This window comes from Macaca fascicularis, chromosome 4 (genome assembly GCF_037993035.2).
Source record: "Macaca fascicularis isolate 582-1 chromosome 4, T2T-MFA8v1.1".
Lineage (NCBI taxonomy): Eukaryota > Metazoa > Chordata > Mammalia > Primates > Cercopithecidae > Macaca > Macaca fascicularis.
In genome coordinates, this window is record NC_088378.1 from 6,079,430 (window position 1) to 6,103,575 (window position 24,146).

At 37.2% G+C, this 24,146-nt stretch overlaps 1 long non-coding RNA gene across 1 annotated transcript in view; it reads right to left on the reverse strand.

The window, feature by feature from the left end:
• Positions 1-870: 870 nt before the first annotated feature.
• LOC123573077 (uncharacterized) overlaps positions 871-24,146 on the reverse strand; it is a 128,718-nt gene continuing 105,442 nt past the window's right edge. The window contains exons 3-4 of the long non-coding RNA XR_010586166.2: positions 7,946-8,074; positions 871-4,668 (exon numbers count right to left, since the gene is read on the reverse strand). This is a non-coding gene — a long non-coding RNA (uncharacterized lncRNA). The remainder of the gene's footprint in view (positions 4,669-7,945; positions 8,075-24,146) is intronic.

Here is a 24,146-nt window from a genome sequence, read left to right on the forward strand (position 1 = left end):
TGTTACTCATTCTCAATAACTTGGAAAATTCCTAAACATGTAAGAAGAGGTTTGGGTTTTTAATCATAAATTTGCATCTCTCCAGGGTAACCACGACCACTTTATTCGAAGTAAGTGTCCCTTGAGAAGATGTGGCAAAAATGGATTTGCCTCATAAATAGTGCTTTCGTCTAGGAAAGTCATAGCCACCTCCAGATGGCACTCAGTCCTCGTACCTTTTTTTGGCTCTGGCTTCGTTCATGTTTGCTGCCATGACTGGTTCCTGATCCCAAATGTTGTCTTTGGGTATCTGCTGGGTGGGAGCTGCACATCGTGACAACATATCTGTAGGAGGAAATGTTGCTTCTTTGATTCCTCTGAATAAGAAAATCCAGGAGAAAATGTCAGTGGAATTTTCAGAGGAGAGAGAGAAAAAACCTGAACAGAGGCTGGTTAGCCCCCCTCCCCATAGCATTGAAGTCTCCTATTTTCTTGTCTCTTGAGCTCATTTCCAAAGACCTACAATACTTGCTTTGCCCAATTTCCTCCCCAACTCACTCTTTTAGGTAGAGCTCATTGTTTTTGAGATAATCTGGAACATGTGACCCTTTTAAATATGACATGATATTCCTTGTAGTGAAGAACCAAGAAAAGGGAACTGTTTTGCTACATCAGGGCTACTATTTTTCTTATGAGAAAGTTAGAGAAGCAAATGCTTAGAGATGGGGTCGGAGAGCAGCAATTTCGGTCAGAGGTGGCAATGCTGCACCAAATGTGAGACAACCAGCACCATCTCAAAAGCAATCTACTGGTTTAATTCCATTACCAATTGTCAGTTACTTCTTCCTTTGTGGGCTCCCAGAATGCTATGATACATCCATTCTCAACCTAAATCAGCATTACATTTCTCCCTAGGGAACTGGAACTTCTAAACCCTCCAGATCCTGTATTCTAGGTGGTTTAGAGACAACACTTGTGTTAGCCAGAATTCTAAGATGGCTGCTACCGGCCTTTGCCCCACCAACTGAGAGCAGAGTGGGGCCTGTGAATATGGTAGATGTCACATTCACAGTTAGGTCACATTGTATGCCAAAGGTGAAGGGACTTTAACATAATTAAGGTCCCTAATCAAAGATTTTGAGTAAATCAAAAGCCTGTGGGTGGGCCTGGCCTTAGCAGGTGAGCCGTTATTAGAGGGTCTGTAAGGCAGAGATGCTATCTCCTGCTGGCCTGGAAGAAACAAGTAACCTTGAGTTCTACTGATGCAAAGAAGTGAATACTACCAACAAACCAAGTGAGCTTGGGACAGTGAGAACCCCAAGTTTCAGATGAGCCCTCAGCCCCAGCCCATACTGTGCCTACAGCCCTTTGCAACTCTAAGCAGAAGATTCAGTTAAGTCATGCCCAGAATTATCACCCACAGAAACCAAGATAATAAATAAGTGTTGTTTTCTTTTGCCAAGTTTGTAGTAATTCACAATGCTGCAATGGAAATTAATACAGCACCAGATATGAGTTGCTGGTTGAAAGAACTGTATCACTTTTTTAGTACATTTCAGACTTCCATGACGTTGTCTCCAGCTGGTTCATTACATGAGTCTTTCATAGGCTGTTTCAAACTTCTATGAGGCAGGCAGCTTCTGGATGTGGCAAAGTCAGTGAATTACATCGGTGTGAGCCTACTGTAGCACTACTTTGCTGGAAAAAAAAAATGTTCTTTGTAGAAGTAGTGTACTGTGGAAAACCTTGCCTGTGACCATAGCACTCTGCAGGCCTGAGATGGTGGTGCTGGCAGAAGAACCATGGGCAGGGAAGGCGCATTCACATCTAGATTACATGCGTACAGATGGTCCCCAGTTTACGATGGTTCAGTTTAGGATTTTTTGACTTCATAATGGTGCGAAAGTGATACACATTTGGTAGAAACTGCACTTTGAGTACCCATACAACTCTTCTGTTTTTCTTTTTCGATAGAATATTCAATGAGTTACGTGAGATAGTCAGCACTTCATTACAAAACAGGTTTTGTGTTATACGAGTGTGCCCAACTGTGGCTAATGTAAGTGTTGTGAGCATGTTTAAGGCAGGCAAGGCTAAGCTATGCTGTTCAGTAGGCTAGGCATATTAAAGCATTTTTGATATGCTTTTTGACATTTTGACTTAGGATATTTTCAACATGGGATAGGTTTATTGGGACAGAACCCCATTCTAAGCATTCAAAGCATCTGTGCTCTGGTAAGGCAAAATATTGGAATGGAAGGATTCAAACATAGTCAACTTGCCACAGGTGGCTGGCTGCTCCTCCCAGCAATGATGCCATACTGGGGGTCTCAGAGGGTCTTTGCTCTTTCAGGTTTGGCAACAGGTGGCGTCTCTAACCAGATACACCTTGCGGAGGAGAAGTCCCCAAGGACTTCTCCATAGAAGGCCCTGAATAGCTTCTTTTCCTGCTACCATGGCCATTTTTTTTTCTTTTTACATAAAGCTCAGAAAATACCAGGGTGGATAAGGAAATGAGTGAGATTCACAGATATTCACTTCCTCCACCTGATTTCTGAGAGCCTTCTCTTCAGAGGCACTCTTATGGAGAATGTCCACACAAAGATCTTCACACGCTACCCCCATTCTAAGGGGGTCCACCTAGAGGTGTTTTCCCAGAATTTCTGGTCACCCATTTTCCATCTTTCCCATTTCTGTCTACTTGGCCAAAATGTTATATTCATTATGAATGTTTGTGCTCCCATAGTCCCTATGGTAAAATCCTCACCCCAAAGGTGATGGTATTAGGAGGTAGGGCCTTTGGGAGGTGATGAGCTCATGAGGGTAGAATCCTCACCAGTGAGATTATTGCCCTTTCGAAAGAGGTGCCAGAGAGCACTATGGCCCTCTTTCTGCCATGTGAGAACACAGCAAGAGACAGGAAGTGGCCCTCACCAGACAACAAATCTTTTGATATCTTCATCCTGGTCTTCCCAGACTCCAGAACTGTGAGAAATAAATGTTTGTTGTTTATAAGCCTCCCAGTCTATGCTATTTTTCTTATAGCAGCCTACACTGACCAAGACATTAATTCTGGACATCTTTCAGTCCAGGCAAAGATGACAATCTGATGTGTTATCGTCAGGTGTTTCTATCTGGTAGATTTCCCATAACTTCTGTCTTTCAGTGCCATGCATCGCAGGGCCATAATGCTCCAGCAGCAGAACGAGTCTCCTCTTCCTTTACCAACTGGCATGTGGAGCTTCTCTCAGGTATGAGAGAAGGCAGGAATGAGCAAGGGAGGTGCCATGGAAGGATGCGTTGCCTGCATGTGCACTTGAATGATATTTTCAGGATCTGCTACAATGTCTTGGGTTCACATTGGTTTTACTAAGGCACCTGGTATATTGCTATAGCTTCTTCCTGCTCACCAGGTTCAATCAGCATAAATTCCTAATGCGGGGAACTGGTGTGATACTCTGTGATGTATCAAGACAATCAATTTCCTGCAGATTAGATTATGACAAAACACAGGAGATGACACAGCTCTCAGTTAAGATAGTGAAAGCATACTACTGCTCTTGCCAGCTGAAAGCAAATTAAGGTTTCTAGACATAACTAGTTGGTTTAGAGAAAAAAACTTTATACTAAACAGTAACATATAGGGACTCTCAGTTGTATTGATTTGAGCAAGGAAAAATATCCCAGGTCGGGAAATAGCTGCAGTTGGAGTCATCACCAATGAAGTTTACAATAACTCACAAAGATTACCCAAAATTTTATCACTTTCTGGAAAAAAAGAAAATCTAACTGGTGAACTAAAGGGTGATGTGACACAAATCACAACCTCTTTCACTATCAAGTATATCACTGTGACACTAATACTTGTAAATCCCCATGGATGTGGTATTGCTTTGGCGTTACTCTTTTGGTTTGTGGGGTTATTTCCTGGGGCTTCTACATTGTTCTTTATACTATGATAATCTTCATCCAACAAATAAGGGAACCCATATGGGAATTCTTGGAGCTTTTTTTTAACTCTGTTCTAAGAGTTGGTCATATAATCACAGTGGGTCCATCACCCACCCATTAATGTCACTGAGAGAGAGAGAGATGGACTTGGATCTGACCTCTCATTTCTGACTTCCTTAAACCCTCACACTGACCAGTGAGACATACTGACATTTGGGTTTCCACTAACTGTCTTGGGCACTGTATTAGTCAGTGTTCTCTAAAGGGACAGAACTAATAGGGTAGATGGTTAGATTTATCTATGAAAGAGAGTGTGTTAAGGAGAATTGATTGACTCACACGATCTCAAGGTGAAGTTCCAGGTAGGCTGTCTATCAGCTGCGGAGCAAGGAAGCCAGTCTGAGTCCCAAACCTCAAAAGTAGGGAAGCCGACAGTGCAGCTTTCAATCTGTGGCTGAAGGCCCAGGAACCCCTGGCAAACAAATGGTGTAAGTCCAAGAGTCCAAAAGCTGAAGAACTTGAAGTCTGATATTTGAGGGCAGGAAGTGTCCAGCATGGGAGAAAGATGAAGGCTAGAAGACTCAGCAAGTCAGCTAGTTCTACCTTCTTCTGTCTGCTTTTTGTAGCCACATTGGCAGCCGATTAGATAGTGCCCACCCGCACTGTGGGTGGGTCTTCCTGAGGGTGGTCTTCCTCTCCCAGTCCACAGACTCAAATGTTAATCTCTTCTGGCAACACCTGTAAACACCCAGATACACCCAGAAACACTATTTTGCGTTCTTCAATCCAATCAAGTCAGCGCTTAATATTAACCATCACAGGGACCGAGCATTACCTTAGAGCTTGTATCAGGATGTCTAGATGTCTAGTTATTTTCTTTTCCCTTTTTGCAGGTGATTTCACCATGGTAATTGGAAACAGCATGGATGAAAATATATGAGGGATATTTATAGTAGTGTAGTAAGATTTTTCGTACGTGAAGCTGGAATCATCTTTATTTAAGATATGTCAGGCCTGTGATGTGTTCTGGACAAAAACAAACTATAATATTTGAAGAGATTTATTTTGAGCCAAACGTGAGTGATCATGGCCCATGAAACAGCTCTAGGAGATTCTGAGAACGTGTGCCCAAGTTGGTTGTGCTACAGCTCGAATTTTTTTACATTTTAAGGAGACTTAAGACATCAATCAATACATGTAATGGAGCACCTACATTGTCTGGGGTAAATACCCAAGGGTCGTCATCTCATGCCAGGAAAATTTAGGACATGGGCACACACAGGAGCTTAGACGTGGAGGTTTAATAGGCAAAAGAAAGAGAAAGGCAAACTGCTCTTTCTGTAGTGAGAGAGAGAGGACTCCTGAGAGGAAAGACCAGTTGGTGGTGGATGCACTGGATTTTACAGTCAGCTTGAAGAGGTAGTGTCTGATTTACATAGGGCTCCCAGATTGGTTTAATCAGGAGTGAGATTTAAATAGCACGTGGGGAAAGCTGGTCACCCCACCCTAATCTTATTATGTAAATGGATTTTCCCCTTGGATGGAGCTATCTTGTCTGTTTCTTGCTGTGCACATGGCTGGCAGAGAAGGAAAGATGGGGCCGCCATTTTGAATATGATTGGCATAACTGCCAGCCTCTATGTCTGCAGCTCAATTTTACAGGTTGCTCTTTGTTAGAAAGGAAAATAATTAGGGGCTGCTTTACATTAAAAGAAAAACCTTATGGAGGACTTCTGTACCTTCATTATCTGTCTAGGTAACTTCTTCTTTTTCTGAGATGGAGTCTCACTCTGTCATCCAGGCTGGAGTGTAGTGGCATGATCTCAGCTCACTGCAACCTCCAACTCCCAGGTTCAAGCGATTCTCCTTCCTCAGCCCCCTGAGTAGCTGGGATTTCAGGTGTGCACCACCACGCCTGGCTAATTTTTGTATTTTTAGTAGAGATGGGGTTTCACCATGTTGGTCAGGCTGGTCTCGAACTCCTGACCTTGTGATCTGCCCACCTCAACCTTCCAAAGTGCTGGGATTACAGACATGAGCCACTGTGCCTTACCTATAACTTATTCTTAACTCCTATATCATTCCCTTCCTCTGGAGTGGTAACCCTAACTGCTGTTAGGGGATGTTGGATGATGACTCTTTCTGGCTACTTCCTGCTGAAAAGGAGTGTTGTGTGGGAACTACAGCTAGGGCTCCTCCCGGGGTTGATCTAGGGTCCTCAGAAGAAAGGCATGTCCATGAGTGGTTCTGTCTGCAGCATCATTTGGAGTTTGATTGCTATCAGTCATTCTGATGGGTTGTAACACTGGTTTGCCACCACCAGATGTTGCTGAAATGTTAATATAAAAGTAACATTCCTTTTAGGATAAGTGGCATTGGATTTGGGTGGCTAGAGTAACTTTAGTGTTAACCTTGGCTAAATCTTTCCTGCAATTATTAATCTCTTCATGATTTTCACATACCATCTAAGACATGCTTAAACTTTCTGACATGTCCTAAACATCCTTGTTTTTAAACAACCAACTATTCTTTTTAGCACAAGTATTTACCATCCTTATAATGCTTTCATGACTTCCATGAACCATAGTCTACACCACGCTTAAATATTCCGACTTGTTCTAAACATCCGTCTTTTAAACAACCAACTATTCTCTTTAGGATAAGTATTTACTATATGAGATCCTTTGTTATATAAAATCTTTCTCCTTTATAGCCTTCTTTGTATGGCCAGGGTGTGATATATTACCAAACCCAATAAGAAATTCTAGCAGTCTCAGTGACAGTGAATTTTTCATGCTTCCTTTTTGTGGGTTACTATTATCCCTGGTATAAGGATAATAAGCAAAATACTACAGCAATGGAAACTCTCTGTCCAGTATTTCAGTTAGAAGGTGCTACTGTGTATATCTGTACTACAAATAGGAGAGTGACTACAGCAATTTCTGCAAGGTGATGTAGTACATTATTTCCATCTAAAATTCCATTTGCCAAGATAGAGAGTTTCCCTTTAGGGGTCTATGAAGTTCCTTGGTTTTATTTTTCCAAAAGGACAAATCTCAGGGTAATGGGCACCCTACTCACTTTCATTACCTGGCAGAATTTGCAGGATGGTTGCCCAGAACTAGCATATTGATTCAGATTTTTAAATTAACCAACTCTTTTTGTTTTTTTCAAAGCTGCAAGAGATCACCACTTGAATCACAGGAATAAGCAAGGTTAGTCTAAAATGTAGGCAAAAAGCTTAAAAACAATTAATGAGACTGGGATTTAATGACAAATGTGTGATTAGCTTTGGAGCATAATTTCTCTCTCCAGTCCTCATTTTTGATAAAAACAAATTATGAATGAACTTTAGTGGTGGCCTGATTATTTCCATAAACTACAGGAAGAATAACTATTTCTACTTAGGCCTTTTGGATTGGCTTTGATGGAATGCTGTTCCACAAAGAATCTTAGATAAGACCTTTTAGAGCTGAGCCCAGCCATGGGTTTGTATCCTCAGATACCTGTGAGTTGGGTGATCCTCTCCTCTTAAGGTCACAAGATAAACTTGGAACTCCTGGACATGTTAGAAAGGGACATTCTTTACTGACTACAAGTCAGGAACCTTGTACAAGATCTGTATAGGCAAGGGTATCAGGCCAGTTCTCCCCATGGGGCTTTTATCAGTTCTGCAAGTTGAGATTGATTCCTTAAAGGGAAGTATACCCTTCCAGTAAAAGGCTTGATAAAATAACCAGTTTTTCCAATTATGTTCTGTTGCAAAAGAAAAATGGATTATTATTGCACTGATGCAAACAACTATATTGCCATAAGTTAAGAGTACTCATAGATAGTTTTCAAATTCTAGAGGAACCAGGCAGAGAGAAACAAATATACTCCAAATTTTGTTCACAGGAATGTATCTTACCCAATTATTAAAGGCCATAAATAGTTCAAAATAAGCTTTCTTGACTCGGAAAAACAAAACAAGAATCAGCAATGTTCCAAGCAAAAGTCAAAAAGGTTTCTTTACCTTTCTGAGTGCGGTCCATTTAGTTAACTCCTCTTGTTTTGCTTGATATTCATGAATATTTCAGTTCTTCATAAGTTCCATATTTTTTCCCTCTATTCCAATGTTACAATCTTCAAAGCTATTAAAGACCTACATGTGAGAACACCTGTTAAAATCCTATAGCTTTATTATAAACCATCTTTTGAGAAGGAAAGAAGCAAGACAATTGTCTGTGAATGACAAAATTTGCAGGGTAGTTACAGTTAAAAACATGATTGACAAGGAAGTTTAGTTATCTCTGTGTTTTACAATAACTTTAATCTTAATTGTTATCAATAGCATATACTTAGACATTAGAAATTTATAAGTCTCATACAATTTTGGAACATATATTAAAAAATTTGCCAAAATATAACTTAAAGAAGATTGGACATTATTTTGGCAATCTCATATAACTAAGCATGTCAAGTAATCCTGTTTACATGTTCTCTACATGTTTCAGGGGCCCTCTGAACCATCCAGAAAGTCAGGCACCAGGAAAGACAATTTTGAAACTTGAAGGAAGTTTGATTTGGGGACTCCTGTTAAATGTTAGAGGTTTAAAACACTTTAATGTTATGAGATAGAATTCCAGATTGCTGTAAATTATTTATTTTGCCAAAATGATGACTCAAAAGGCAAAAATATTTCACTAGCCTTTACTGTTACATGAAAATCCTGTTCAAAGCCAAATTTTAACCTTGCATAAGTTTATTAATGATAGACCACCTTTTGATGAAACCTCATAGAAAATTCCATCTAATCTTAACCAATTTGACGATGAGGTGAAGTGTTTAAAAATCCTTTATAGACCCTTTAGCTAAAGGGCAGATTAGCTTCTTATGACAACCTTGCTGTGCTTTTATTTCAATGTTCAATTTTATGGAAAGACTGTGTAATTCCCTTTTGAATTCAGTTAATGTTTGCACATTTTTTCAAGATTAATTTTTACAATTTTTCTATTGCTTGCTTAAACCTCTAACTTGATCTTATCGAATTTAAGATAATCCCTCATCTCTAAGCAAAATTTACATTTCCTTGCTTTCTTATAATCTTTTACTAAAAAAACACATTTTATTGTATTTATACGTCTTTCAGGTAAAACTGTTTAGTGATCTCATGTACATGTTGCACTGTTAACTCTTAGCAACTTTCACTTTTGGTGAAAAACCTGTTTGGTAAGTGATTTTAATTATGTACCCGGTGTGGAGCCTAGGACCTAGATAGAAGTACTAAGGTCTGACTCTTCCCAGCTTCTAACTCTACATGTCCTAGGCCTTACCTGTTTGTAAAGCAGGCAGGATACAACCTTGAAAAATTTAGCAAACCTAGTATCTAAGTTGTATGATTTAGACCACCTATTTGCATTTTGAGGAAACTTGCATTATACCAATAATCCTTAAGACAATTTTTATTTCTTAAAGATTAAAGTCACATGAACTAAAAAATATTTGATTAAAGTGCTTATTTTTCTTTAAGCCAATAAATTAGAGCTGTTTTTAGAGACATTACACACAACACCATATATAGTGACACAGACAGTAGATTCAGCACTTTTAAGATTTTTCATTTATCAGTTTATTAATTGGATTACTGGCTTCAGGGTGGAGCCCTTGGAGGAACATGCCAGGAAAGCATGCATTTTTAGGGCCTAATAAGCAGACACAGGTAAAGGCAATGGGAGATCTCCAAAATTAAAGGAGTCATTTTATACTGGATCTTGGATCCCCAAAAGAAGGGAGATACTATGGCAGAAGACAGTGAAGTGCTTCTACTATGCATTTCATTGCAAGGCAACCCAAAGCTATTCAGCTTATTTTGTAATCAACCCATGCCCCATGGGAGTCTCATCTCTCAGTGGGGAGGGATTGTTACCATATCTTTCAGGTGACCAAGAGTATGATTCTCTGATTCAAATGGAAAAGAGTTAGGCATCCCTTTATAACTACTATTAGCCATCCCTTTAAGTATATTTCCTACCTAGTTATTACATACCAAAGTTATCTCATAATGTGAAATAATTTGATACCCCCCAAAACTCAAAATTGTCAGCTAACACAATGCAAAACATAAAAGAACCTTTGATTTTGAGAGGGAATTATCTGCTTTTAATTACTGGAGTTTTATAAGGAAAACAGAGGGTTTTCTTTTCCCAAAATGGGGCCTGTGGCCCTCTTCTCTTTTTCCCGAGGAGTCTCAGATTACCACGGGTTATCTTAGGGCACTCTCTTAAGAGTGGCAGGACAAAAAAAATGGAGAAAAATAATTCTGTCAACTAAAAAGAAAAAAATCTTTTTCCGGAAAAATAAGATCCAAGAAGAGAAAAGCATAAAGGCCTTTAAAAAATATACTCATAACTTGCATATCCACTTTTAGTTACACTAAACACTCTTTAGGAAAATCCTTTTTTAATCCTTTGATACTCAAAGTTAGCCATGCCAAGCAGTTAAGATTTTTGGCTTTTAAACATCACAAAAAGTAACTTCACCGGTGAAACCAACAACCCTTCATTAGGTTATGATTTAACCTCAAGTTTATGAGGTATTTTCAGAGGAGTGATAAGCAGCTTTTGAAACTCGTTGCAAAACCGTGACTGAGACAGTGAAAGAGATCAGACTCAACCAACTTCATCTTGTTTCCAGCCCCCAAGCTGTCCTTTCCCATCCCCAGGCATAGACCAGATCAACTTTGGGAGGAGCCTGGTTTAAGTTTGTATTAAAAAGCAAAGGAGATAACAGCCCCATCCTAAGACATACTTCCCTCTTCCCTGGGGATCAGTCCAAGAAACTAGTCACAAGATGAGAAACCATGGCTTGGGATTCATGTAGCTGGAGGCTACAAGATTTTAACCCTCTCTTAACTGCTCTCAAGATCAGTGCTTAAGATATTTTGTAAACTCTGCCTTTGATGGATTAGCTGGCCCCACTCAGATTGATAAACTGGCTTATTTGACTTTTGTGGTCCTCACCCAGGAACTGATTTAGCACAAAAAACAGCCACCATTTTAAAACGGCAGAGACTAAAACAATGGCTACAGGTCATATTCCCAAGGACATGAAACAAGGTGGAGGCCTGTAGCCAAGTCTGTTACTGACCATTTTGTTGGGCTGGTTTGAATAGCAGGCGTATGGGGTCCTGACTCTGCATCCTAACGTATGGTGCCCTTTCTTTTGACAGAACTATACAGAAAGTCACACAATGCACAGCAGATTGGCTACAGCTTAAGACCAACCTCACAAATCCTTTTTCGTTAATTAAAACTTAATAGAGAATTAGCTAAAACTTAATAGATCCTTGTTATCCCTTTTACCAGATTCCACAGGGAGAGAAGATGAAGGCCTGACTGGTAAGAAATTTTTACCATTTTGCCGGCATGTCAGGCTTCTGGGTTTCCTTCCCCCAACTCAACTCTAAGTCAAGCATTTTAAGGTTTGGAAAATTAACTTTTTCCAGGTTGGAAGAACCTTATAAAAGAAGACAGAAGCCATTTTAAACCATGAAGAGGGAAAAATACCATAGAAAAGTCTGGGTTCCAATTAGAGTTCTCAAGAGGTACTACTTTGCTTCCTATCGGCAATGGTATTTCCCCTATTTCTTCACCTTCTCTATTTTCTCTTTTCCCTTTTTGCCTATTATGGGAGTCATATTCGTCATCTCTGAAATTCTCTGCAGCCTGCGGAACTGCCTGTTTTTCACCGGCTGTTAGGGTTTAGCTTAGAAGCAGCATAACATCTCTTCATGAGAGGCCAAACACCTGTTTAAATTTTGGAAAGCTTCTATGTACCTATCAGGGTCATAAGAAAATAAGCCTAAGTCTCCCTTTATTTGCCTAAGATCCTGTAACGAGAAGGAAACTTGAGGGAGCCCCAAATAAGGGGGATCCTCTGATGGTTCCCCTGGAAGTTGCTTCTCTAATTTTGGAGAATCGTTCTCTTTAGGCTGCTGATATGACTACGAAAAGAGGTGGGTTGATTTTGTAATGCCTGCAAAGTTCTAGTAAGGAGGCTATGCCCTTGTGCCAAAGCAAATGAGCCATGTTTTCTTTAAAGTTTCAGGGTCAAAGGAGTCCTTATGCTTCAGAATTCCCCCCAGAGGGGTGCAAGCTGAAGATGATCTCTTACCCCTCTAGAAAGAGAAGTGGAAAAAAGTCATCCCTTTAGTCTCTTTCCTTTTGGTGCCATCCAGGGCAGAGGGGAAGACAGTGGGGGCATCCCCACTGCTGTTTTCCTTCCATAGTTCCTGGGTCCAGGCACCAGGCATGACTCCCAGTCATGGTACCGGAGGAACTAAGCAATTGGGATTAGTCAAGCTCACCCATGTGACCCTAGTCCTCTGCCTGTAATTTCCCATTGACTTTCTGGACTTGTGTGACCTGTGTGGCTCCCTGAAAAATGGATCTCAAAAAAACTACATTAATAGTTGACAAGGTCCCTTTAATGGAGGGGGCATGCTAGATTGAACTGTATATCCTGCTATTATGGCTCGTGTTAAAGCATTTACCCTTAGATAATGGTTCTGTTTAACTTCCTGATATAGAATGCACTTATTTTATTAAGTACCATTCTAACTGAAGCCAGAATATGTACTCTAAAAGAATATTGGGATGAAGTAACCATTTTCCTGCTGATGTTACAATGTCAAGACTAAAATTTGTCTTCGGAGTGTATTTTACTCCTAATTGCTGAAGGCAGAATTTTCCCATTCAGAGAAGCAGCATGAAGCCTGGTTTCTAGCAGAGAGGTGCAAAAAGGGCAGAGAATTAGGAAGCTAGGTGTTTTGGTAATGGACCAACAATGTCCCTCATGGAGAGGATCGCTAGTCCACTAGGTGGCGCTGTTGACCTCAAAATGCAATGCGCTCTCCAGAGCAAGGGCAGAGTGACCTTGGCATGCCATATGCTCTTAGACCAAGGGCAGAGAGAGACCTGGAAATGCCTTGCGCTCTGCAGACCAAGGGCAGAGAGTGACATTCACTGTGTTGGGGGTTTGGGTACCCTCAGTTCCTAGAAAATCACCAAGATGCCTTCCCTTAATCTAGATCTCTGGTTACTACAACATTCTCTGATCTTGCCAAACAAGGTAACGTCCCCGAACTGTAAAACATCCCGACACAGAGAGGATCGGAGATATTGTGATGCAGACAGGAAAGGAGGAAATTACGATAGACAAGTTGGGGATCCAGGGAGCTCTTTGTTAGAAAGGAAAAAGATTTGGGGCTGCTTTTCATTAAAAGGAAAACCTTACTGAGGATTTCTACCTAAGTAATTTCTTCTTAACTCCTTTATCAGTAAGATGCACATTTTTTTTTGGTCCAGAAAGGTGGGGCAAATCAAAGCTTCCTGGTCATAGTTGGATTCAAAGATTGTCTGATTGTCAGTTGATTGAAAATTTATATAAAGACCTGGAACCAATAGAAGGGGGTCCCTGGGTTAAGATAAGGGGTGTTGGAGACCAACTTTCTTATTATGTAGATGAAGCTTCCAGGTAGCAGGCTTCAGAGAGAATAGATTGTAAATGTTTTATTTATCAGACTTAACAAGGTGCCAGACATTTAGTTAATTCTCTCCTGGATCAGAAAAAAAGGCCTGGTAAAGGAGGGAGATTCTCTACAAAATGTTGACTTTTCCCACAACAGACAACTTTGCAGGGACATTTCAAAATATGTCAAAGAAATATATTTGGGGCTTATTATTTGTCATGTTGGTATCTTATTACTACATACCATCTGCTTTGTCAGTCTTAAGGTCTCTGTTTTAATGTTAACACTGATCAGCCATGCCTGAATTCCAAAAGGAGAAAGGTATAATGAGGCATGTCCAGCCACACATTTTCATCATGGCCTGAACTCATGTTTCAGTTTACTTTAGAATGCCCTTGACCAAGAGGAGGGATTCATTTTCATTTGGTTGGGGGACTAAGAATTTTATTATTGGTTTACAGTGTGCAAGAGACTGCAACTCTTCATGTTGTACTCAAGTCAGGTTTTGGTTCCCCAGCCCTACAGCTTTTCTGATGACATAGATCAAGAACTAGTTCAGTAAAGTGACCATCTGTGTCATCATTGGGTCATGCCAGGAGTGATTTTGCACTGTCAAGGATCCCTGGGTCAAAGTCTTCTTCTGATCGTTGTACCTGCCCCAATGCCCATTATGATAAATGACACCCTCTTGTTTCTGGCAGATAAATGACACCACTTGGTCTCCACTTTTCTGGAAGCTCTCACTATTCCCTTTAGACTAAGTTAGATAACTCTCTCCCCCAACAGGGGCAGGGTAATCTTAGGGGAAGGTGAGGACTTGCAAGGTTCTCAGATTCATTCAAGTGTATCCAAATGCTCATATTCCATTCTCACACAGTCAATACTCTAGTTTTTAGATAAGAAACTGGGATATACTGGCACTTAAAATAATACAATTGTGCAGCTTTCAATATTAACGTCTGGGCATGATTTCAAGCAATGTAAGCCCTGATGATAAGACATTTAGTCTTCTCAGATAAATTTCCTTATTCTTTGATCTTACCTTGATCTTGTGAAAATAAGTAATTAAAAATCGAAGTTGTTGGAACCCTAAAATATTTTCAGCCTTACCTGTAAGGTAAGTGTGGTTATGGAACCTGAGTGACATGACAGGAGCTCTAACCTAGGTAGATATAACCTTTGTTTCTCTGATTAGATTAGATTTTTTCTTTTCCTACATTGTTTTGTAAGACATTGTAAATGACTAGAGGGGCCAGGGAAAACCCCTTCCCTCCTAACTGTTGGTCTTTATTATAGACGGTTATAGATTAACTTCCTTCTTACCTTTCCCATACAGATACTTCATGATTATCACATTGTTTAAGATGCAGTATTAAATATGCTCTTTTAAATTGGAAAGGAAAAGAAAACAGGCATTAAGATAAAGAGAACAAAGTGCAATATTGTTTTAACTCATCAACTAGCTTTGTATATAAAATGTTATGATGATGCTAAATTTCTTTGTTTTATGCCAATATAAGCAAGACCTTAACTTTTAACTTCAGAGCACTGACATCATGTCCCTGGAGTCTGTGTTTCCCCAGTGGCCATTCCCAGCTTTCCTCTTGAATAAACTTATTCAAATTAAGATTCTGAATCTTTAAATTATTTCAGATTGACACTCTGAAAGTTTAAAGCTCTGAGATTTTTATTTTCTTTCTGTTGGTCAATAGAGTAGTTGGAATCAGCTAGCATACTCCACAGGTTTTTTTAAATTGTGGTAAAATAATCTTAACATAAAAATTTGCATGCTTTTAGTATAACATATTTTAGTGTACAGTTCATTGGTGTTAGGTACATTCACATTGTGCATTCAATCTCCAAATCATTTTCATCTGGCAAAACTGAAACTCTATATCCACAGTCGTATATTCATTATTCCTACCATCACGGCCCAAAGTAGCAACTTTTATTAGGCCATCATTATGCTTCCATCCCAGATAACCATAGGTGATGATTTAATGAGAATTTTGTCTGGGTATGGTGGCTTACACCTGTAATCCCAGTGCTTTGGGAAGATAAGAGAGGAGGATAACTTGAGCCCAGGAGTTGGATACAAGCCTTGGCAGCATAGCAGGAAACATTCTCTAAAAAAACAAGAAAGAAAGAAGAAAGAGAAAGAAAGAAAGAAAAAAAGAAAGAAAGAAAGAAAGAAAGAGGAAGAAAGGGAAAAAAGGGAGAAAAAGAAAAAGAAAGAAAGAAAAAGAAAGGGTGGGAGGGAGGGAAGGAGAGAGAGGGAAGGAAGGAAAGAAAGAAAAAGAAAGAAAGAGAAAGAAAGAAAAAGAAAAAGAAGAAAGGAAAGAAAGAGAAAGGAAGAAAGGAAAAAAGAGAAAAGAGAAGGAAGGAAGGAAGGAAAGAGAGAGAGAGAAAGAAAGAAAGAAAGAAAGAGCGAGCAACCCAAGTGTGGTGTGCACGCCTGTAATCCTAGCTACTTGGGAAGCTAAGGTGGGAAGTTTGCTTGAGCTCAGGGGTTTGAGGCTGCACTGAGCTATGATCATGCCATTGCACTCCAGCCTGGGCAACAAACTAAGATCCTGTCTCTAACAACAACAACAATGATGACGACGACAACAACAACAACAGCAGCAAAAATATGAGATGATAATTTTGTCAGTGCATGTCCCCAACAAGCAAGATCTCCTTTTACTCAGGCAATGAGGTTATTGTCATTTTCAAGTAGTGTCAACCCACATAACCAATCTCAGAATTACATGTTGAGACAACAATATGGGCCAAATATTGTAATAGAGAGTCTCCAATCAGGGGGAAGGTATTATAATGTGGAGAATAGGAATGAGGGGAAGCAGCTAACACTCCTCTGGCTGAAAGAAGAAGTGGGCACACTGGTTGAATACAGAGCCCCGGTGTGAGCATTTGCCAGGGAGGCTGCTGGAGACCTCTTCTGCTGCCACTGCTGCTTTTCATTGTGCTGACCCTAAAAGCCTAGTGTTGCATGGATGTTCCTGAAATTGGATCATCGGCACTGTTGCACCTCACAACTGCTTGCAATGGTCATTGCCACTGTTATATTTAAAGGCAGAATGGGGGCTTCTGCTCCCACTTGAATATGAAAGTTCACAAGAGATTTTTACTCTCACTCCAACAAGGAAAGCAGGCCAGATAACCCAAAAATCATAGTTTTGTGAGCCCATCGAGTTACTGAGATAGCTGTATAACCTAATGAACTAAAATCCAAATGGTGACAAGCCATCTGAGGTGAACTGGACTCATGACTTTGATTTTTTTCAGAGCATGTGTATATTAAAAGAAAAAATTCAGCTGAATTAAATTTAAGAGTTTAACTGAGCAAAGAATGATTAAAAAATCAGGCAGCTTCCCAAACCAGAGTAGACTCAGAGACTCCAATGCAGACACATGGTGGAAGAAGATTTATGGACAGAAAAAAAGAAAGTGACATACAGAAAACAAAAGTGAGGTACAGACACATCTTGATTGGTTATAGCTTGGCGTTTGCCTTATTTGAACACAGTTGGAACAGTTGGCCACCTTTGATTGGCCAAAACTCTGTGATTGGCCCAAGAGTAGGCTACAGTCTGTTTACAACTCCATTTAGGTTTTAGTTCCTGATGTGGAGAGAAACATTTTGGCTGAGCAAAAAATATGTAAGAAATATGTAAGGATGCAACTTTAGGCTAATCTTGATTTAGCAGGTGGAAGAGAAAGACAGGGACACAGCTAAGAAGAAAACATTTATTTTTTGGCTGAAATTATACAGCACCTGGTATTTAATCAACAAGTTAAAAAAGAAATAAAAAAGCAAGAAACTGTAGTGGTTCACAAAGGTGTAAGTTAGTCAATACATCCAGATGCAATGATGGCCTAGATGTTACAGTTTTCAGACAGGGATTTTAAAATAACTTTGGTTAATATGTTAAAGGATCTCCATAGAAAAAGTGGGTAATAGGATTGAACAGCTGTGAATTTTCAGCAGAGATAGAAAACTAATAAAAAATTAGGAATGTTAAAAATAAAAATTGTGTCAGAAATGAATAATGGTTTTTTGATGGCCTTATCAGCAAACAGATTAAACAGAACAATCAGTAATGTAGGTAGAGTAATGGAATAATCAAAACTAAACACAAAAGGAAAAAAATATTAAAAAGGAACAGAGAATTCAAGATCTGAGCTTCAATATGAAATGTCTATCAAATGTGGAATTGGAGCCCTAAAGAAAGAAGAGAATGAGATGGGAGTAATTTTTGAGGGATGATAGGAAATTTTCCCAAAATCCACTGAAAAAAAGGAAACTGACTAAGGAACTCAGATAATGACAAGCAGGCTAAATATAAAGAAGAAAAAACCTGTGAGAGACACCAAATTTAAAATTTAAAAACCAGAGATAAAAAAAATTATGAAAGCTGTTAGAGAAGTAAGAAATATTATGTACAAAAGGACAACACTAAGGATAACTGCTGATTTCTATCAGAAATAATGGAAATAAGAAAGCAATGGGACATATTTAAAGCGCTGAAAAAAAATTGTCAACACAAAATCCAATGTCCAGTAAAATATATTTCAAAATGATATAAAGATATGTCTCATGGATAAAAAAACCCTGAAAGCAATAATCTTAAACATATTTTTCCCTCGAGAAATGCTAAATGTTATAGACTGAATGGAAATGATATTGGAAAGAAATTTGGTTTACACACAGAAATAGAGTATCAAAAAATGTACCAAGGTCAGTAAATGTAAAGAACATTTTTTTAAAAATTACATATATATTTTATATCTCTAAAGGCTATCATCTGTGGCACTACTAATAGCCAACAAAATTGTCTTCATATAGAAAAGGAATAACATTGTTACATAGGATACTTATTGTAATAAATGTCAATTAACCAAAACTCAAATGCACTTAAAAATGAAGATCTTAAACGAATGAAACAAAATTATGTAACTAAAGAGAAATCTAAACTACTCATTAGTCACTAAAATGCATCATCATAGTTGGAAAATGTAACATGTACCTTTCAGGGTAGAACAAGTACACAAAATCTGGATATGGAAGATTTGGGTAACACTGTAACCCAAATATAATTGCAGTCTACACTTACTAATATTTAATCTAACTGGTATTTACAAAATACTATACTAACAACAGTAAAGTAATAAAAACATATAAAATATTCACCAAGATAAATCATATCTTTTTTAAAAATTAAATTTAAATGTTTTATGTTTTTATTTTATGTTATTTTGAGATAGGGTCTTGCTCTGTTGCCCAGGCTGGTGTCAAACTCCTGGGCTCAAGTCTCCTGCCTCAGCCTCCCAAGGTGCTGGAATTACATTACTAAGATAAATGATATCTTAAGCCATAAAGCATGTATCTATGAATTTGTACTATTAGAAATATTAGAGCTATATTCTCTGACTATAATAATATTGAGTTAAATATAAAAAATTTGGGGGAGGGATCTAAATAAAGAAATCATCAAAGGTATCAGTACAGCTTTAAATGATTCTAGTAGAAAAGAACAAAGTTCCATAATCAACAATCTCATCTTCCTGTTTGAGAAGCTAGTAAAATAAGGTCTACTCAAGCCCCAAATTAGTGAAATAAAGGGAATAATATTTACAAAAAGCCATGACAAAGATAATAGAGAAAACCGATGAATTCAAAGGCTGTTATCAGGTATTTAAGGAAAGAATCATACCAATTCTACACCAATTTATTTAAAATAGAAGAGGAGGAAATAGTTCCAATCTTATTTTATGAGGTCACTATAATCTTAATATAAAAACCAGGCAAAGATGTTACAAAAATACTGTAAACTATATTCTCTATGAACATAGCTACGTAGGCACAAGACTTGTTAACCAAATATTTTCAAGTAAAAATTTTAAAATATATAAACAATAGTATACCATGAATAATGAAATTTATCCTAGGAATGCAAGTTTAGTTGTATACATGGAAATCAATTCAATGCATTAACAGATTAAACAAAAACACTATCTCAATATATGAGAAGAAATTAATAATATTCAATACCTATTCATAATAACTTTCAATAAAGTAGTAATAGAGGGAAACACGCTCAAGTTGATAGAGGGCTTCTAAGTAAAATTTTCATTGAATATCATATATAATGGTGAGACACTTAAGGCTTTCTCCCTGAGACTAGGACTGGGGCAAAAATATGCATTCTAACCATTTCCATTCAACATTATCCTGGAAGTTAGTAGAACAAGAAAAGAAAAGGAAATAAAAGACAAGAACAATGAAAAATGCAAAAATGTCTTAATTCAGAGACATAATCTTCTATCTTGAAAATCAAAAAGAATCTGCAAAAAGACTCAGAGATTTAATATCTAAATTCAGTCATGTGGTAGAATACATTGTCAATGTAAAAGCCATTTGCATGTCTATAGAATAGTACAAAAATTACAAAATAAAATTAAAATACATAGCTTTTAAAGAGATACAAAATCACCAATTACTTATGAATAAAATTTACACAATATATACAAGATCTCTACCCTGAAAACATTAAAATATTGCTAAGAAAAATTTTAAAAGACCCCAATAAAGGGTGAGTTATGCCATGGTCATGGATTGGAAAACTCAATATTGTCACAATATTAATTATTTTCATATTGGTCTATTGATACATTGTAATAACAAAGTAACAGCAGATTTTGTTCTAGAAATTACCAAGCCAATTGAAAATGTATTTTGATATACAATGGATTCAGAACAACCAACACAACCTTGGAAACAGTTGAAAAAATTATAGTATTTATCCTTTCAGATATCAAAACTTAGTATAGGTCTACAGTAATCAATATAGTCTGCTATTGATAAAAATAAAGATAAATAGATCAATATATTCATATTCCTAGTTTCCTAGTTTACTGAGAGTTATCATGACTGTCAAGCCTAAAGAATCTTGAAGTAGATTCTGTATGCATGTGTATGTACATGTACAGATAGATAAATAGATAGATAGATAGATAATCAAATGTTTTTTGATAATGGACCAAAAAAATCTAATGGGAAAAAGAATACTTTTTCAATAGGGATGTGTTGGAACAACAGGATGGATACTCACATCAGATAAAAGAAAAAACCTGGGGTCTACCTTGCAGTATACGCTGCATTCATTCTAGATTGTTCCTCAATGTAAATGTTAAAGCTACTAAGCTTAAAGAAGAAAACGAAGATAACTATGGCCTTGATGTAGCAGGTCATTTTTAACCAGGTCAAAAACAAAAACTATAGAAGAAAAAAAGGGATAAATTTGACTTCATAGAACTTATTATTCCTAACTCGTCCCTTATTAAAACTTTAATAAAATTATCATAATTTATTATTCATAACATTTCATTTTCATTTTTTATCACTCCCCAGTTGGAGAATATTTGAGTTTGTTCTAGCTTTTGTCTATTACAAATAAAGACATAATAAATGTTCACACTCAAGCTTTCGTGTGAATGTAGGTTTTTATTGCACTCGACTGGAAAAAGTAATGTAGAGCTCACACATAATATATGAATGATTCAATTATGCACTACCATTTTCCTTTCTCAACTTTTGTGCCATTGTTTTCGTGAATTCTATATACAATACAAAATATTTTCATTTTTGCTTTAATTCATTAACAATGTTTTAAAAAGCCAAAAAACTGAGAAAGTTATCTTTTGTATTTACCCACATATTTCCCATTTCTAGCATTCTTCATTTCTTTATGTAGATTCAAATTTGCATCTAGTATAATTTTATTTTGCCTAAAAACCTTCCTTATGCTGCAGGTGTATAGACAATACATTCTTCCTGCTTTTGTTTGTCTGAAAAATCCCTGATTTTGAAAGATACTTTTATACGATATGGAAATCAAATTTTACTGTTATTTTCTTTCAGCACTTTGAAATTGTATTCCATTGCTTCTGGCTTGCACTGTGTCTAAACAATTCTTAATTCATCCTGATCTTGTTTCTCTGTAGCAATGTGTCTTTCTCCAGATGCTCTCGAGTTTTTCTCTTTATCAATGATTTTCAGCAAATTTGATTGTAATGTTCCTCAGTGTGCTTTTATTTTTGTTTACCGTTTACCCTGCTTGAATTTTTGTTGAGAAATTTGTATCTGTGTCTTTATAGTTTTCGTAAAACTGGCAATATTTTGGCTATCTTTCTGTGAAATACTTCTTCTGCCCTGTTTTTCTTTTTTATCTCTATAGCGATCCAATTACATGCATGTTTATTTGCTTAATATTTTTCCACACATCACTGACCCTGCTAATATTTTTTCTATTTCATATGGATAGTTTATCATGCTGTATCTTCAAATCCATTGATCTTTTCTTTTTCAGTGTCTAGTCTTAATCCCATCTGGTAAATTTTTCTTTCCAGATTTTGCATTTTTTTTTTCTAGAAGTTTTACATGGTACTTTTTTACGTCTTTCATTTATCTCCTTATTAAGTTCATATTTTTCTTTACAATCTTTGACAGGTAAACATTTTGTAATAGTCATTTAAAACTCGTTTGTAAATTCTAACACATCTGCCTCTTCTGCTTCTGTTTCTATTGACTGACTTTTCTCCCTCCCATGAGTATGGATCATATTTCTCTTTTTCTACCTTTGTTTAATAAATATTGATTTACTATCAGACATTCTGACTTTTTGGTTGTCGATTGCCTGACTCTTTTCTCCTTTAAAGATTTTTGGTAGGGAGTTACATTTTGGTTAGTTTTATCCTTTTGAGAGTTGTTACCAAATTTTGTTAGGGTAGACTTGAGTTCCTTAGTAGTTCATTTTTCTGAACTCATGGAATATTTCCTTATGCATGTGCAGCTTGATGTCAGGAAAGACGCAAGGAGGTACCTGTGAGGATTTCTAGAGTTTGTTTTCTGTGTAGCTCCTTTCTCTCCAGAAATTTGCCCCACATTTGCCAGCCATCACAGCCTCTCTGAACTGAAATATATTATCTCATCTACTCAGCAAGTCCAGTGATCTCTGCTTGGGACCACTACCCTTCACTGTGGTTGAAAATGCGTCTTCAGGCTAAAAGGGACTGCAATATTGTGTGTGTCAGGGATGGGGGGCGGTAGTTCATAGTCCTGCACTGCATGTTTCTCAATGTCTACAAACAAGCATTTTATTTATTTTGTGCAGTTTTTCAAATACTCATGGCAGAAGAATAAGCCTACTTCTGATTACCCTGTTATGACTAGATGTGGAACAAGTAGATTTTATATATTTATTTTTTCATCAATTTCTGAATTTATATTAGTTTTGAAATTTGTCTAAAGATACTGTTGTGATTTTTCCAAAAAATATACACATAATGACACTTTGGATATTTTATTCATGATTCTTATAATATTACTTACACATTTACTTATTTAACTTTGATGTTACTGCAATGCTAGTCTTCAACTTAATTTGAACAGAAGTGCTAATATTGTGCATTGTTTCTCATGATTTTAAAGGAAGTCATCTACTATTTCACCATTTCATATGCTTTTTTTTGGTAGAAATTATCTATGTGTAGTCAGCAAATAAATTGTCCTGTATTTCTAGTTTATTTAAAATACAAGTCATATTGAAACACTGAATGGAGTTGAACTTTTATAAAAGTTTTCTGCATTTATTGAGAGGCCATAATGTACTATGATTAACAGCATGAGTTATGGAAGCAAACTGCTTGTTTCAAATTTTGGCTTTGTCTGTTACTAGTTGTACGACCTTGAGCAAGTTACTTAATCTGTAGGTGCTCCAATTTTCTTATATGTTGTATTAAAGTAAAAATTGTTGTGAGTATTAGGAAAATTAATTTAGATAATATACGCATATAATATATGATATGTTTAATATATAATTGTGCATAATTTAATTCTAACAATAATTCTATGAGATCTATGGCACTGGGGTGGAGTGATATTCAGGCCCAAATTGAACTGCAGCCCATTCAGTACGATGCTGGCTGTGGGTTTGTCATATATGGCTTTTGTTATTTTGAGATACGTTTCTTCAATGCCTACATTTTTTATGGTTGTTTTTATCCTGAATGGAGGTTAGATTCTATCAAATACATTTTCTGCATTTATTGAGATAATCATATGGTTTTTGTTTTAAATTTTGTTTATGCTGTGGTGAATTCATTTATTGTTTTGCATATGTTGAACCATCCTTGCATTCCTAGGATAAATTTCACTTCATCATGGTATATTATCTTTTTAATGTGGTGTTGGATTTTGTTTGCTAGTATTTTATGCAGGATTTTTGCATCTGTATTCATGAGGAATATTTGTCTATGGGTTTTTTTCATTGTGCCCTTGTCTAATTTTGATAGCAGATTAAGACTGGCATCAAAGAATAAGGTAGGGGATTCCCTCCTGCTTGATCTTTTGGAATAGTTTCAGTAGGATTGGTACCAACTCACTTTTGTATGTCAGAAAAATTTGGCTGTGATTCTGTCTAGTGGATTTTTTGTTGTTGTTGGAAGATTTCTTACTATGATGTTAATTTCTTTACTTGTTATTGGTCTATTAAAGGTTTTTTTTTCCTGGTTCAGTCTTGGGAGACTGTATGCTTCCAGGAGTTTATTCATGCCCTCTAGGTTTTCTGGTGTGTACACATGAGGATGCTTGTAGTATACTCTGATGATCTTTTATATTTCTGTGGTATCAGGTGTTATGCCA